Source organism: Solanum dulcamara, chromosome 8, assembly GCF_947179165.1.
Source record: "Solanum dulcamara chromosome 8, daSolDulc1.2, whole genome shotgun sequence".
Taxonomy (NCBI): domain Eukaryota; kingdom Viridiplantae; phylum Streptophyta; class Magnoliopsida; order Solanales; family Solanaceae; genus Solanum; species Solanum dulcamara.
Window position 1 is genome coordinate 31556941 of NC_077244.1, and position 17203 is coordinate 31574143.

General features: G+C 35.7%; 1 pseudogene; it reads left to right on the forward strand.

Moving 5' to 3' along the window:
- Positions 1–16760: 16760 nt before the first annotated feature.
- LOC129901811 (5S ribosomal RNA) lies at positions 16761–16880 on the forward strand (annotated as a pseudogene).
- The last annotated feature ends 323 nt before the right edge of the window (positions 16881–17203 follow it).

Sequence of the window (17203 nt, forward strand, 5' to 3'; positions counted from 1 at the left end):
ATAATTTATTACTTTTTATCATTATTCAAAAATAATCTCAAAAAGATTTTATTTTAATTAATTATTTCATAAATTAGTGTTGACATCCAATTTTGACCGACCTATAACCCATTTTTCGATTGCTATTTAATTAAATGTGTATTATTTAAATTTTTATTTATTGTATGTTTGAGCTTACATTTGGTATAATATTTAAAATTTTATTATTGTTATTATTAAATAAATAATATTATTATTTACTTCATTGGTTATTAATTTAGAATATTGATTCCAATCATCCATCTCCTTTTGACTAATCCTACATAAAGAAAAAGGAAGACAATCTTGTTTTTTTTTTCTTCTTTCAAAAGAAGACTAACACATACTACTCTCTCTATTATCTTCTCTTTTCCTCCCTCACAAACACACCACTCTCTCCATTCTCTTCTCTTTTTCTTCCTAAAAAATACACCACTTTCTCCATTATCTTCTCTTTTTCTCCCTCAAAAAGTCTCAAAATAAGCTTGTCCTTTCATCTAGAACAAAGCAACTCCTCCCTTGTGATAAGTAAATCAAATTCGATTTTTTGAAACTGCATAGCTGTTAGTAATTTTGACGTATCTCATTGTATAGATCTTTGTTTTTAGTAAATAAATATGTTTTGGAAAGATGAAACACGTACCTACAACTTTTATGTTTATATTGGAGCCTAGATCTGCTGTTATTGGGTTGAAAAATAGGATGCAACATAGGACAAGTTTTGTCCAGATTTTTTATTTAAAATTTCAGCATGTACAACCGCTAGTATTTTGATCATATATTTTTTTACAAAATGTATTTTGTGATGATTCTTTTCTTTTTGCAAGCTTAAGACATATATCTACAACTTTCATGAAGGACATAAAGTCCAGTTTTGCCGTTTGGAGTTTCAAAGTTTAGGTACAACATGAGGTACATTTTTGGTCGGATTTACTGTTTTGATAGCCTTAAGTGTTGTTGTTGTTGTTGTATAGCCTTAGGTGATAATATGAAATATTACTTTAAATTTATATATAGTTCAAATTGTAATTGGCCAATGAAAAAATCTTTCCGTCAATTTTCGAGGCCTCCCCATTAAAAAAAAAGATGGAGATTTTAGTTTAAGTTTATATTTTACGATATATTTTGCAAGCTAAAACAAAGTCCAATAGTGTTAAATCAATAACCACCGGAGTAGCTCCATTTTCGGGAAACAACAACTAGCTATCGCGATGGTAAATCCGGTAAGAAACTAACAAGTAACAACTCTATCTCTCCTTTGTTTGTTTTTTTATTTTTTCATTGTTGTTTTTACTTTTTTTTGTTTATAGATCTACTTTATTTTATGATAGATATAATTATTGTGATTTGTTTCTATTATTTTTTTACTTTATTGTTGTTGTCTCCATCATATCTTTTATTAGTGACATCTATTGTCATATATATTTGCTTTTGGTTATTTTAATTGATTGTTTTAAAAGATATGATAGTTTTAATCTACTTTGTTTGATGATAGATATAATTATTGTGATTTGTTTCTATTATTTTTTTACTTTATTGTTGTTGTCTCCATTATATCTCTCTATTAGTGATATCTATTGTTTGTTGAGGGAAAAATATTATTTTGTTTTTGTTTGACTACTTTTGTTAATAGTTTAACTTCATTTGTTTTGGCTATATTTATTCATCACTTTTGTTTATTGGTGGATTATAATTGATGATTAGTGTATACTTTATTTATTTATAGTTATCTTGTATCTATTTTTTAACTTTGTTTGACTACTTTTGCTAATAGTTTAACTTCATTTGTTTTGACTATATTTATTCATCAAAGGATTATAATTGATGATTAATAATAATTTATTTTCTTTAATACATGATTTCTTATTTAATGGATGTTGATATTATTGTTTTTATTCTTTTTGACTATGTAGGATATACTAAAGCTAGGTTGATTCACTTGTCATTAACTTTAGTATTACTATTTTATTTTTTATATTATTATGTGTTTAAGTTAATTGATAAAATCTTCTCACTTATTTTTTTTGTCATATTGTACCTTTATTTTTGTGGGTGTTGGTGCTTGATTATGTAAATATTCACTAGTTGTTGTTTTTTTCTTTTGTTATTTTGTTTATGTTACTATTTTTGTTGAATTATTGTTGTTGGTTTGAATTTTACATCTTTTATCTAGTGTATTTCTTATTATGTTATTAATTACGCTATTATTGTTTTACTTCTCAAATATCTTATATGTTGTCTCTATTATGTCGATTGTTTAATCAATTATTGGTTGTCATGGCTTTCACGCCATTTTATTGAAATAATTTTATTATTTTTAATTATTATTGTAATTCATCATGTTAAATAGAGATTACACCTAATAGGTCGATGAAGAAATTACCGTCGATTTCCAAGGCCTTCCATGTTTATAAGACGGATTTTATTTTTAGTTATTATTAATATTATTATTATTATCATCATCATCATCATATTTATTCCTTACTAACACTTCTATTAAGTCTTTTACAGGTACTCAGAATTGCTTCCTGAGAAAGCTATTCGAATTAAGTTCGAATAATATATTTAATTTATTATTGTGTATATTATTGACGTTAGGCAAACATTAGGCCGTTCCTTATATTATTGTTTTAATTTATTCTTTATGTATATTTCATTACATATTTGCGCAATATTTTCATCTCCTCAATTTAAAAGCTGAGTTTAGCTGGGACCTGCAGTTGTGGATTTCGAAGGATGCTGATACCTTCCCTTTGAAATAACTTGAACCCCTTACTTAGGATCCATTGAATTTGTAGACATTTTTAAATAATTGATTGGTTTCTAATTATCCTAAAATTATGGTGACTCCTTAAATTAAACTATTTTCTTTTAAAATCTCTTTTGAACAATTGAATTGATTTTTTTTTACGGATCACCATGACGTTCTAATAGGAATGTAACACTTATTACAGTTACGCCTCTGAGCTTACTACAAAATAGAATTCTATTTTTTGTAGTATATATACACACATATTTTAAAATTATTTTGATAATAATTTATTCATTATTAATATGTTACCAAGTGTCTATACATGTATTCAGAGATATTTTCTGCAAATGATATTCAAAATTATTTTTCTTTTCATATGATAAAAGAGTTCTTTGTTCATATGAATAAAGGGCTATTCTTTTAATATTGCATAAAAACTACCTTTTTTATATACATATACCTTTCTCATATTTTTCTACACATAATTGGTGATAATATACTTTACTTACTTAGTACATACTTTTTTTTATACATATATTCTTATACAATTTTAGTGTATATATTTTTATATATATATTTGTTATACTTGCAAATAATAATTTTATCTCCTCCCTTTTTGATGAATTAAGTCTAGCTGGGTACCACATTTTGTGGATTTCGAAGGATGCCTAACACCTTCCCTTTGGAATAATGTAAACCCTTACCTAGAATCTAAACTGGTTTTTCGCAGATTGAAATGTGAGTCATATAGGTCATGCATCAAATAGGTTTTCCTTATTTTTCTTAATAAATTAGGTGGTGACTCTATACAATAATTAATCTTTTTCAGAGTCCATATGTTGTGCTTTATATCTAACCTCGGTTAAAAATAGGGCATAACAACTACCATGCAGGCTTTTCTAAAATCTTTTCAAGTCCTTTACCATGGGACCCCACCACAGGCCATGGAGAGCACCGCGGACCGTGAAGGGTCCCGATGAAGTCCTTTCCGGCCATATTTTAAAAGCAACATTTTAGTCTTTTCTTGCGTTTTAAGTCTAAATGGTATCATTTTGGAGGATGATTTCTTCTATCTAAGACCCTAAAACTCTAAAAACCCCATTCTCCATACTTAGACTCAATACACTAAATTTTTCCTCCTCTCAAATTCTCCCAAGAACTTCAAGGCAAAGCTAGGATTTTCATCTCAAGGCATTTCAAGTCTCCTCTCTTCTTGAAGTTTCCATAGGGATTTTGTGCCCCCAATGTATGTGAGTTTTCCAAATCCATGGGTCCTTCCACCCATGGAGCACAAAAGTTCTTCTCTACTAGATATTTCAATTCTAATGATGAATCTTTATGGGTCTTTACATGATGACTCTAAATGCATAAATTATGATGTATTTTAAATTTATTTACATATATTGATGTTTATTGACTCTCAATTACATGAAATGAGTGATTTGCTAAAGTGCCTACATGAAGGCTTGAAAGTAATTTTAAGTGTATATGATGGGTTTTTTTGAGATGTTTACTTTGATGTATTTCCATCACTCTCATGCATGCAAGAAACTCTTTAAAATGGATTTGAAGGTTTTATGAAATGAACCCACCTAGTTTCCTTATGTTAAAGTGAAGTTGAAGTGAAAGCTTTTGACTCCAAATGAAAGTTATGAAGTAAGTGTTTATGTAAAATGAGTCTTATGAAATGATTGAATGATGAAAGAGCTTCTTAGCCAAAGTAAGGTTTCAGTCTGAAAGGACAATTCTCGCATTGAATCAAATAAAATATTTTAATGAGCTATTCCACCAAATGATGATTTTATGTTAAGGTTATATAAATGCTTATGCCATTATGATGTTTAAATGTTAGTCCATGTAATTGACCTAGCACCGAATGTAGCATGTAGATGGAGACTCAACCTAAGGGGTCCTTAAATAAAGTCTCAAGATGCATTAACTATGCGCTAACATAGGGGCCCTTATCGGCTATTTTAGGCTAGTAGATCCACGATTAGCCATTTAAGTTAAAGTTAATGAAATTATTAAAGTTGATGGAGTTCTACACGGCAAGTAGTATCCCTATGCCAACGTAGGAGGTTATGTTGGATTTCATGTAATAGCTCGCATGGTCTTAAATATCGGTTATAGTCACTTTCCCACAAAATGAATGTTTTAACGTTCCATATGATGTTTCTCATGCATGCATTTATTATTGCATATTGCTTATATATATGACTTATTTCCTTCATTATAACATGCTCTCATACTTAGTACATTCAAAGTACTAACGCATATTTTTGCTTACAAGATATCACCATGTAGGAACCGGCGTTGCTCTACACTCTCCTCTCCGTGGCTAAATAAATTATTTTAGGCTACCACTTTTGGTGAGTTCTCATATTCTGGGAACAACACTCCTAACCTATCTAGCTTGTGTTATGTTTACACATTTGAGTTATATTTTGGTATTTTGACCTAATCTTGAGGGTGAGCTAGGAACATGTCTTAGCCCCCGCCAAGTCGTAATGTAGATTATATTATTGGACATAGTAAATGATGGTATGTTGACTTTGATTTTTATTGAATGTGAAATGCCTTAGTCCCAATTACCCCTTATGTTTCCACTTGTTGTTGTTTAATCATTACCGATGAAACTCAATAAATGCTAAGAGGCTTAGGTGAGGTACCTTTCGGTGATTCACTCGTCATATAGCTTCTAGGCCTAGAATTGGGTCGTAACAAACTTAGTATTAGAGCTCGAGGTTTTGAAATGGTGTTAGGTGTCCAACATACTGCGTCAAATAGGGTATTTTTCATGGTTGTGAAGTGCGCTACAACTATGAATAAGAGACTATGTGATGTTTAGTAAGGTTTTCACTTCTTTCAAATTCATTTTGTGCCTTAGAGTGTCCTAAGCCTTCCTCTAACTAACAATCCATTTTGTGTTCTCTAGATCATGCCTCGTGGAAGAGCCTTACCAAGAGCAAGGGTTGACAATGAGGACCAAGCTCCTTCGGTTCCCAATATCCCACATAATGAGGAAGGGATAACCCATGTCGAGTTTCACAATATCATTACGTTGCTGGGTCAAGTCGTAACCAACCAAGGGTATCAAGGTGTACCTCCTCCTCAAGTGCAAAATCTGGCCTCTAGGATTCGGAATTTCCAAAGGATGAAACCACCGGAGTTTGATGATTCTAAATTAGATGAGGATCCTATGAAGTTCATTAATGACATGTACCAAATTTTCCACCTTGGTCTTTGCCTTCCTAGACTGCTTCTTTCAGTTAGAGCTAAGAGAGGCCAAAATCTAAGAGTTCATCAACATTCGCCAAGGGAGTATGGGTGTGAGGGAGTATTCCCTCAAATTCACTAAGTTGTCAAAGTATGCTCTCTTCATGTTCTCCTACCCTCAGGCAAGAATGAGTAAGTTCATTTTTGGTGTAAGCTTAGTGTCCAAGGAGTGCAGAATGGCCATGTTGGTCAAGGATATAGACATCTCCCGATTAATGACTTATGACGAACAAGAGAAGTTGAGAGAGAGGTATAGAAGGTTTAAGAAAGCTAGAGTGGATGGTGAAGGGTTCAACCTTCAAAGGTCCGGTTTTGATAATAATGGCAAAGGCCAAGGTGGGCAACAGTTTTTGGGACAAGGTTCCACTAATACTCCTCCTCCCAAATTAAACAAGGACAAGGGTCCTAATCCAATGGTCCCAAGAGATAATGTTGGTGCCCAAGCTCCCCCCCCAATGTAAGAATATGGTAGGACCAATAAAGAGGACTGCTTGGCGGGCTTAAATACATGCTTCAAATGTGGCAAACTGGGTCATCATACTAGGTATTGTAGAGGTGTTGGGGGTGGTAGGACTCAAGGACAAATTGCTCATGGCTAGCAAGCTCAAGGAGGTGGCCAACACACCAACTGTTTCTATGTTTTACATGGGAAATAAGATGTTGAGGAAGCACCAAATGTTGTTACCGGTATGTTAAAGGTGTTTACTTTTGATGTATATGCATTGTTGGATCCGGGTGCAAACTTGTTGTTTGTTACTCCCTTCTTAGCTAATAGATTTTATATTTTACCCGAAATGCTAGTAGAGCCTTATTTGGTGTCTACCCCTGTGGGCGAGTCGGTTGTGGCTATAAAGGTCTATTAGGTTTTCCCTGTGTCCATCATGCATAAAGTTGTCCCTTGTGATCTGTAACACTCCCTAAAAACATTGTATATGATGTTCCAATTCTCGATGAAACTGATAGCGCTTATGTATTTTGGGCATAACTTTTAATAGGATGGTCTAAATTAGGTGATTCAAATTTATGAATAACCCGAACACCATTACCTATAACTTTTGTAGACCATATTTTAAGTTTCAGAGGTTAAGTAGGTCAGATAAATTAATTGTTGCAAGACATGGTGTTGTGATGAAATGGAGTGTTTGTAGAAGAAAAATCATATCTCACAGTAGGATGCTCCAAATCAGTTGATTTTTGAATAAAATAAAAGTATATTTCTATAGAAACAATTCATATGAAGACAACAAATCCTAATGAGAAAGTTATCTTTTTGAAACGCTGTTCCGAAAAAGGGTATTCCGTTAAAAGAAGGTTCATCTCACCAACCATAAAAAAATCTAGATCCATTTGACATCACCCATGACATCAATAGTCCTACATTTGACATCACCCATGAAATCACAATCTTCCATTAAATTTTTAGATTTTTCTTTATAATTATTTTAATTATTGTTAGGTCCCTCCTTCACACCTATAAATACCCACCTTATTTCATCATTTTATTCATCAAGCTTTCTCAAGCAACTCTTTTCTCTATACACTCCTTTACTCATTCTCAAAATATAGTTTTAGTTCTTAGTAGTATAGAAATACTATTTCGGTGATTCATATACTCCGGGTTGTACACAAAATGTTCCAACAAGGAGAAAATGCTAGGATTCAAGAGTGTTTATTAAGTCTTTCGATTCTGAATAACGCTTCGGATTCCAGGTATGTAAGACTTCAATGAGAGTATTCTTTCCACTCTCATGCCTAAAGTATTTTAATTATATAATAAATTATATTTATTTTCTTTAAGTTTTACTCTAAGGTATGTAGGGATTGATTTATGGATTCTTTCATCCATGAAGCCCAAATGAATTATCAAAGTCTTATATTTAATTCAAATATGAAACTTTATGGGTTTCCATATCATGATTCCAAATGCATAGATTATTAAGTAGTTGAAGTTTAATTATCTATCTTATATTAGCGTATGTAAGGCTTCAATGAGAGTATTTCTTCCACTCTCATGCCTAAAGTATTTTGATTATACGATAAATTATGTTTATTTTCTTTAAGCTTTACTCTACGGTATGTGGGTGTTCATCCATAGGTTCTTCCACCCATGTAGTCCAAAACTCTTTCAACTAAATCTCTTGATTTCAAGTAAGATTTTCTTATGAGTAATTCTTATTTCTACTTAATAGCATGAATCATGGTTAAACTAATGATTATTGGTCTATTTTGATGCAAAATGATTTTATATGTATAAATTGATGGTTTGCAAGTATTTTCTGTATTTAGCACTTTAAAGGTTCTTGAAATTCATGGTGGGTTGTTTAAAGCAAAATTTTTAATTGATGGATTTGAAAGTATTTATGCATAATTTCATTTACATTCATGTTTGAAAGTTGAAGTGATTTGAACCCACCTAGTTTTATAATGTTTTCAATGAAGTTTGACTTAAAAGCTTTGATTCAAAATGAATGTTTATGAAAGCAATGTCTATGATCAAAATAGAGTCTTATGAAATGAAAGAATGATGAAATGATATGAATGACAGATTCTTTATGTAATAAGGACAATTCTTGCATATTTGAATTATCAAAAGTTTTAATAAGCTATTCTACTGAATATGATGTTTTGAATTCTCAAGCTATATACTGTGACTATTTTGAAGTATTAAACTATTCTGTGGGATGGACTTAGCACCGAATGGGTCATTGAGGTGAGATTCAATAAGGGAATCCTAGTAGCAACCCTTTGTCTCATTAACTATGTGCCAACATAGGAGCCCTTGTAGGCATAGGCTAATGGATCCATAAATAGCCCTTAAAGTTAAAGTTAAAGAAATGAATAAAGTTGACGGAGTTCTACCCAGAAAATAGTATCTCCAGCCAACGTAGGGGGTTATGTTGGATTCCATGTAATAGCTAGCATGGTCTTAAATGTCGGTTATGGTCAATTTTCCCACAAAAAATGAATATTTTAAAAGATATCTATATGATTGATTATGCATGCATTGCATTATGTTTCATATTACATAAATATTTTAATGTTTCCTCAATTTTCATGAATTCTTACATACTTAGTATATTCAAAGTACTAACGCATTCTTTTTTGCCTACATGATATCACCATGTAGGGACTAGTGCTCCTCCTCCACGTGGCTAGTTGAGATTTCATTTGAAGACTACTTTTGGTGAATTTCCATGTTCCGGGAACAATACTCCTTTATCTTTCTAACTTATGATATGTTGATATCTTTAGACACTTACTATGTCATTTCTTTCTATTATGATTGGGGGTGAGTTAGAGACTTGTCTTAGCCCCGTTAAATCTAAAAGTTAGAGGTATTATTCGACATATGTAAGTTGAAGATTTAAGATTATGATTTCTGCTTGTTTATTTATTGTCATTACTTATGAAAGGCTAAAAAAGTACTAAAAGGTTTATTTGAGGTACTTTCGGGTTCCTCATTCACCATGTCACGTCTAGGCCCTAGGCTTGGGTCGTGACATGATCTTATAGAGCTTGACAAGGTAGATTTTGATGTTGTACTTGGGATGGATTGGTTACATGGATCTTATGCTTCCATAGATTATAGGACTTGTCGAGTCAAGTTCTAATTTTCAAATGAGTCTGTTCTTAAATGGGAGTGTTGTAATTTGGTGGTGAAGGGTAAGTTCATCTCTTGTCTTAAGGCCCAAAAGTTTATTGACAAGGGTTGTATTTACCACATTGTGAGGGTTAGGGATGTTGACTTCGAAAGTCCTCCTCTCGAGTCAGTTCCATAGTCGATGCGTTTCCATATGTCTTTCTCGATGACCTTCCCAATATTCCTCCCAAAAGAAAAGTTGATTTTAGTATCGATCTCCTCTTCGATACCCAACCTATCTCTATTCCTCCTTACCAAATGGACTAGATAGAATTGAAAGAGTTAAAGGAATAATTAAAGGATTTGTTTGAAAAGGGGTTCATAAGGCCGAGCATTTCACCATTGGGTGCTCCCGTGCTTTTTGTAAGGAAGAAGGATGGGTCTCTTTGAATGTGCATGACTACCGTCTTGAATGAAGTGAACATTAAGAACAAGTACCTAATCCCTAAAATAGATTACTTGTTTGATCAATTGCAAGGGGAAAGTCACTTCTCCAAGATCGATCTTCGGTCTGGATATCACCAACTAAGGGTAAGAGAGTGTTACATTTTCAAGACTGCTTTTTAGACAAGGTATGGCCGCTTTGAGTTTATAGTGATGAGTTTTGGGTTTAAAAATACACCTGTGATGTTTATGGACCAAATAAATAGGGTGTTCACACCTTGTCTTGATACTTTTATTGTGGTCTTCACTAACGACATTTTGATTTGCTCTCGGGGAGAGGAAGAACATAAGAATCACTTGAGGGTTGTACTCTAAATGTTGAGGGATAGGCAATTGTTTTCAAAATTTAGCAAGTGTGAATTTTGGTTGAAGGAGGTGGCATTTCTGGGTCACATCGTGTCCGGTGATAGGATCAAGGTTGATCCTAAGAAGACGGAGGCAGTTAAAAATTGACCTAGACCATTGTCTCCTTCAGAAATAAGGAGCTTCTTGGGTCTAGTTGGTTATTACAGAAGGTTCATTGAAGGGAAGGCAAGAGAGAGTTGGTAAAAGATGTTCACCGGTTGGCTAAATTAGGGGTGAAGTTGTGTGGTACCGATGATGGTGGTATAGTTGTTCAAAATGGGTCCGAATCCTCCTTGGTGGTGGATGTGAAGTCTAAACAGGACCTTGACTTGACACTTGTTGAGGTAAAGAGGTTGGTGAAGGAAAAGAAAGTAGAGGTCTTTTCACAAGAAGGAGATGGGTTGCTAAACTACAAAGTCCGGTTATGTGTTCCGGATGTGGATGTCCTAAGGAGTTTGATCTTGATGGAGGCTCATAATTCCTCCTACTCTATTCATCCCGGTTCAACGAAAATATATCAAGACTTAAAGTAGTTCTATTGGTGGGGTGGCATAAAAAAGGACATAGCAAGGTTCGTGTTCGAATGTCCGAATTGCCAACAAGTGAATGCCGAACATCAAAGGCCAGGTGGCCTAGCCCAAGACATTAAACTCCTAACTTGGAAATGGGAAGATGTGAATATGTATTTTTAGTGGGTTTGCCTCACACTTGGAAGCGTCATGATTCGATTTGGATAATTGTTGATAGAATGACTAAGTCGGCTCACTTCCTACCGGTTAAACCTTCTTATAGTGCCACGACTATGCTAAGTTGTATATTCGGGAGTTGGTGAGGTTGCATGGGGACAATCCATTATTTTAGATTGTGGTAGCCAATTCACCTCTTAGTTTTGGAAGTTATTTTAAAGGGCCCTCGGATCTAAGGTAAATTTAAGATCCGCATTCCATCCTTAAACCGATGGGCAAGCCGAAAGAATAGATCAAATACTAGAGGATATTTTAAGGGCTTGTGTCACGACCCAACCCCGTAGGCCGCGACTGGGGTCCGACCCGGACCCCCCGTACATATATCTATTAGCTGAGGTCACATTGAATCATAAATAAGACAATATCATGTAATAGATCCCCACTGGGCGATAACATTTTCATAATTGTAGCCCTTTTCATTTGTTTCACAACAGGGCACGCAAGCCGACAAGGCTGCCATAACATAATAACATATATCATATATCATGTAGACCCAGCTTAATCAAACTGACATACACAACCCACATATACATGTCTGCAGACCTCTAAACATATAAATGACAATATATGGCGGGACAGGGCCCCCGCCGTACCCCTGAATGGATAAAACAATTTCTATATATCCGTGGACAGTATCAAAAACTAGGCTCCGATACAATGAAGCCTCTTCCAGCTGAGCTGCATGGAATCCTAAGCTGACGGACTCCCAAAATCTGTATCTGTACCTGCGGGCATGAACGCAGCCCCCCGAGAAAGGGGGTCAGTACGATATGTGTACTGAGTATGTAAAACATAATATAATACAACTGGAAACATATCTGAGATAGAGAATCAGGGGATAAGATATCAATTCAGAAACCTGTACCTGTACTTTATGAATTACAAAAACATGCATGTTCGAGTCATATCATATAGCCGGCCCTTTCGGGGGTCCGGTGAATCATCTCTGTAAAATAATCTCTGTAAAACCATCATGGCCCCAGTGCCATCACCACCTTATTACAACACATCATCATATATTTATACACGTATCCTGTCCCTCTATTGAGGGACTCAGTGAATAATGCAGTGAACTGTGCACGAGAACATATCCTGGCCCGGGACTCAGGGAAAGAAGTGTTACAATATACACGAGTAGAGTAGTGAGTAACTATATGCAATTTAAATCATTATCAGAGACTCGACAGAATAAGAAAGTTAAGCTTTTATTTGAGAACCCGAGTAATGGTGTAGTCATCTCGAGTGTCCCTTAAATGCCATTATGGGCTGTCTCAAAAGTAATCTCGGGGACCTTAGACATATATTAATGTAGGGCCAAATCATTTATGGAATCAAAACACTTAATCTCGTATAGTCTTTAAGACTTGGAGCCTGTACCTTTGGTACCTTTTTAACATATACCAATTTCCAGGGAAATAGTTTGACTACTGTAGGATTTCAATATGCCGAAGTAAATAAGAGATGTTTGAGAATAGAGTTACCTTAGAGCTCAGATCATATTCAACTTACAACTAAGACAAAGGCATGCCCAAAAGAAGAAAGAGAATAATCTTTATGTAGTCTGTACTTTCCTTTAGGGGATCTGCATACACATATTTCGTACCCGGCCCATCATGGGGCTCGGTGAATCATTATGGCATCATAATCTCATTTTTGTATCAAATACGTGTCAAGGAAAATGAGAGATAGCTTTTTACACACTACTGTTTAACACGTAGAAGCCTTACTAGGCAATACTCAATCCTTACAGAAATTCCAAAACTAAGCAGTGGATAGGGGTTATGAGGCGTACTTGGAGTATTAGGAATGGAATTATCCCCACATTCCACACACAATTCACTTAAGGCTAAAACTTGCCAAAAGGAAAGAAAGATAGTTGTACGAGCTTATACCAAAACATGCCAAGAGAAAGCTTTACATACCTCTTGGGAGTTACCCTTTATCCTGCTCGCCTCATCGTCTTCTGAACCTATTCAATATAAAGTAATATGAATATCAACTACTCTTAACTTTTCAGCATCTGAGGTTACGCCTTAATGTTAATGGAATCTATTTCCTTAGTCGTTTCCTCGGCTAGTCCTTTAGTTTGTTAAGGCGTTAACGAAAATTGGGCAGCACCTCCCCTATAATGTGCCCTATCCGAATTTCCAATTAGGTCCCTAAGACCTACAGCCAACCAACAACAACAACCTGCAGCAATTCATACCAACAATATACAACATAAATCCCAAACGACTTATTCAAAAATACGATATCAAAATAGGGCGTCTAGCCTTTATTTTGTGACGCCTTTAATTATACATAACGAGGGATCATGTGGCTTCTACCAGCAGCACCCTAACCCACATTAGGACATATTTAGGCCCTGCAACAACAAGCCACACCCCTGCAGCAGCAACTCACAAGAACGACACTTTATTTCGACAACAATTCAACTATAACGACTACAAATTAGTTTATTCCGAACGCCAAGTATTTCTAAGCCATTTTCATATTTCCAGCCACCAATAGGGTGTGTAACATGCTCCATCAGAACACAAAAATCTCAAATTTAAAGAAGAAACTTTACCTTACGTTAAACTTGTCAAACTCGCCAAAACTATCCAAAATGTGAAATCTGGACAGCTTACTGTTTTACCTTGTCTCTTTGTTTCGAAGGGGTAATGGAGGGAAACAGGATTTACGTCCTTCATGAAAGTTATAGACATGTGTCTGAGGGTCGCAAAAAATTTCGAATCATCCCTACATCAATTTTGTACAAAAATATATGACCAAAATACTCACAGCTGTCCGTGTAGGATTTCCAAAACCAAATTTGAGCAGTACCTCCTCTACACTTCATCACCACTTTTCAAGCTGATACAAGTAGAACTGGATTTTGGAGTCTGAATGAAAGTTATAGAACCACGAAATACCTTTCCAAAACATATTAAATCACTCGAAACTAATCTGTACACAAGAAGTTATACCAATATTACTAACCACTGTCCCTTCCAAAAACGGGTTTATTAATTAACGTTTTCTCTTATTTTCTCTTCCAAATTCCAATTGCAAAGCTGGAGTTTTACTTCCATGAAGGTCTTAAAATACATATATACGTATCCACGTACTTAAGGTACACCGTATATAATTAATTCACGGAAGAAAATTGGAAAACTAACCTTAAATCTTCAACAATGATGGCTGCCTCTCTATTTCCCTCTTTCACGTTTTTTTTCTCCAAGGCTGCTGCTATTTTTGGATAATGAACAACTAAGGAGTCATATACACATATATATATATATATAAGGTGACACGTGTCATCCCCTAAGGGTGACACGTGTCAAGCCCTTATTGGGCCACCTCAACACACGGCCAATGGGGTGCTGCCACGTGGCAGTGGGGTCCACCTCCCCCAAGAAGGTGGGTCACCTACTTGACCCCAAGCAGGTGGGTCACCTGCCTGCTTGAGGTGCTGCCACATGTCGCTTCTTCATTGGCTACCACGTGTCGTCTTTTTTTCCCTTCCTCGCGGGCTCGTAATCTCGTCTTATTTTATGTACCTATGTAATCCGTGCTACGTAAGTTTGATATATGATTAAGTAGCTCAAGTGCATATGACTTTTAACTTAGTAGCTTACATAGGTAAATCGAGTCCTACGACTCATTACTTGGCCTCCAATTCCTTCCGGACTCTTATGATTTCATCTCCAACCTTCTCTAGTATGGGGTATCACATTCTCCCTTTCTTAGAGCCGTTTGATAGTGTCGTAGCATATCCGGTTCATATGGTAATGTCCAAGGAACTTATGAAGCATTCTGAGTTTAAAAGGGTGAGGTGTAACATCCTTCCCCCCTTTAGAACATTCGTCCCCGAATGTTAAACAAAACTTCCCTTAGAACTTATACAGACCATCGGGGGATTCGTTTCTGTTTCCTTACACATATTTCCATCGATGTACTTAGTATACGAGTTTCAGGAGTTGGGGTTACCTGTTTACCTGGTGTTTTATGTCCTCTTTTTAATTTCTTAGGTCATCCCCTTTTCTAGTTTTGATTTTTGGCATAATACCTTGACGGAAGGCACGTCTTCAGTTCGCAACCTTCTAATTTGCCAATCGAAGATGGCAATAAGTTTCTCCTCATAGGATAACTCTTCCATCTCATGGACTTCATTTATGGAATATACCCTGGGTGACTCGTCAGTATCTAATGGACTAGGCATATAGTTTCCAACTAAGGTGGTAAGCTTAACTTACCAGCCACGTTTCCCACCTTATGAGTAACTTGATACTGTCTAACGTATTCTTGGTCAAGTTCCTTTTCTAGGTGACCCTATGTTGAACATCCAATCATCAACTTGAACTCTGTATGTCGACGTCGATTATCTGTATATCATTCCTGTCGACTCTGGGCTTTTAGTCAATAGCTTGCTTAATCATATCGAGGCCATTGTCATACTAGAGTAGTAATTATTATTATAGGCAACTTGATAAGTGATGGATAATCATTCCGGCTACCTTCGAAGTTAATCTCCCGGCTTGTGGCATATCTTCTAGCGTCTAATGGTGCGCTCAGTCTGTTTAATAGCTCGAGGGGGAAATGCGGTACTAAGACCTGTCTGTGCTCTTGATCTCTTCTTGGACTGATCTCAAGGCGTTAATTATAATTGAAGTCCCTTTATCTGGGATATTAGATGAGGAAACCTCACGGAACCTTACCATTCTCCATGTTCTATAACTCTCTCTAATTTCAGCAGCATAGGTGCTCTTGATTGGAAGCAAATGGGCTGATTCATTAGCCTAATCACAATAACTCATATAGCACCCTACTCCTACCGAGTATAAAATGGGTGCGTAATGACGTGGATAATTTGGGAACCGTTAGCCTCGTATAGTCTTTCTCGACTCCTTTCAGAACTTTAACTGGCACTTTATTCTTTTGGGTCTTTCTTCTCCCTTATCCTATATTCGATGTCGGGGAAGATATTTGGTCCACTCGTGGCCATGTCTCACTGTACCCATAGTATCAGATCCATCTCGATAGTTTGACTTAACCCATCTCTGCATCTCTCAATAGTTAATCACAACTTGGGCTCCCTTGCCTAGGACAATAGCTGTGGAGACTCCGTAAGGTCCTACCACTCTTTTACCTTACAACTTTATACCTCCTCGGCGGAGTAGGTAACCTGTGATCGAAGGAGCAAGGGTCAACACCATTAATTCATAGGTAACATTTGTGGAATTTTTAACCTTGGGTATTACTTCCTATCATCCGTAAGTTACATCAACTATTTTGCTTTTTCTTGCCCTCAGAGTTGGTTGCTCAGTGGTGTCGAAATTCCCTCGCCTACTGGTCCATATAACTCTTCGGTGGTTTTCCTCTTATTAACAGGTACTATGTTGACGAACTGTGGCATTCGAATGTGTCATCAGTTAGCAAGTAGCTAATCCTTCTTGTTTTGCTTAAGTCCTTGTTAGAATTACTTTAACGTATCTTATAATATTCCAGGTACGTAATCCCATATTGTTTCTCTGTCCCTAGTTCAGATTCATCCATCTCGCGTGATCATACCAGCACTAACGCATTACGTTCCATCAGAATTTTGAAGTTAAGCGTGCTGGGGCGGGAGTAATATTGGGATGGGTGACCTCCCTTGGAAGTCTTCGTGTCGCGTTTCACTGTAATCCTTTCAATGACGTGCGGCCACTCAATTTAGCCTAAGATTTACCTCAGCATTGTCTCGCGAGTCTTTATGTTTTGCCTTATCCCTTTCTCTGTTATCTTGCAACCAGTATCGGTGTAGACCTTTAGTTCCGCTATGACCATGTCCCTTTTTGGTCAGTTTGGTTTAACTTCCCCTATTGTATTCCCCCCCTTTCTGTACACACCCATTCATTAGGGTGGGCTACTGAGTAGCGCTAAAGTTCTTTTATATAGTAACCTTTGGAGCCATTTTAAGTTTTGGCTATTATTAGCTGGCATAACTTTAAAGGAATTTGA